Source organism: Lissotriton vulgaris, chromosome 1_1, assembly GCF_964263255.1.
Source record: "Lissotriton vulgaris chromosome 1_1, aLisVul1.2, whole genome shotgun sequence".
Lineage (NCBI taxonomy): Eukaryota > Metazoa > Chordata > Amphibia > Caudata > Salamandridae > Lissotriton > Lissotriton vulgaris.
In genome coordinates this window covers 334,046,260-334,047,204 of record NC_141685.1, presented here as the reverse complement: position 1 = coordinate 334,047,204, position 945 = coordinate 334,046,260, and positions in this window count along the sequence as shown.

Genomic DNA, 945 nt, shown 5'->3' with positions numbered 1-945 from the left:
CTTTTATATGTTGGGAAAACTGAGCGGAAGTTAAAAATACGTATTTCAGAACATAAAAGCAGAATACGTAACAAATCCATGACATCATCCTTGGCAACACACTGGTTGGATAAAAAACACACTATAGCCCAACTCAGATTCACTATTCTTGAAATTGTAACACTTAGCGAGGGTAGTGACAAGAATAAGAAACTACTACAGAGGGAATCATTTTGGATTAAAATGTTGGGGACACTGACCCCTGGGGGACTAAATGATCGGATTGAGCTGAGCAGCTTTTTGTGATAACTACCATAAATATGTTGCTAATGTCATATATTGAATCAATTGTAGGATGTACATATTATGTTTGTGATGACTACCATAAATATGTTGCTAATGGTATAGATTGAATTAACCGAAGAATGTATATATTTCATGATTTTCCAATGATGTTATATCAACAACTAATATTTTTGATATTGTTTTGTCATCAACACATATATATAGCGCTGGCTTATGTTTTTTCACTAAACATCTGTTTCTTTTTACACTGTTTATTTATTATTATTTTTGGTTATATGGAATAGTAGATAGAGTTCTTGACAGTGACTATAAAGAATGATGAACACAGGTCAGGCTTGGGTTTAATAAAGTTTTTTGTTCAAAATCTTTTGTTTTCAATGCGACCTATGGTCTTCATAGTTTCACGTGCGTTGCATTTTGGCGGTGTAATTTAACAATGAGACGTGTTCCTTACTTCTGCGTTATTTTATCTATGCCTGCGGACAGTGAACTCGCTTGTGTAAGTTTTGTTACAGAATCATCTATTGATGTTCTTGTTCGAAGCGCTGAGGAGATCGTAGCGGAATTACATGGTGTCCGTAGAGTCCGGTTGTCTAGACAACGAGTGACGTAGCCGACCAAGTTTGGTATAGTGCCCCTGATTGGTGGTGACTCTCCGCT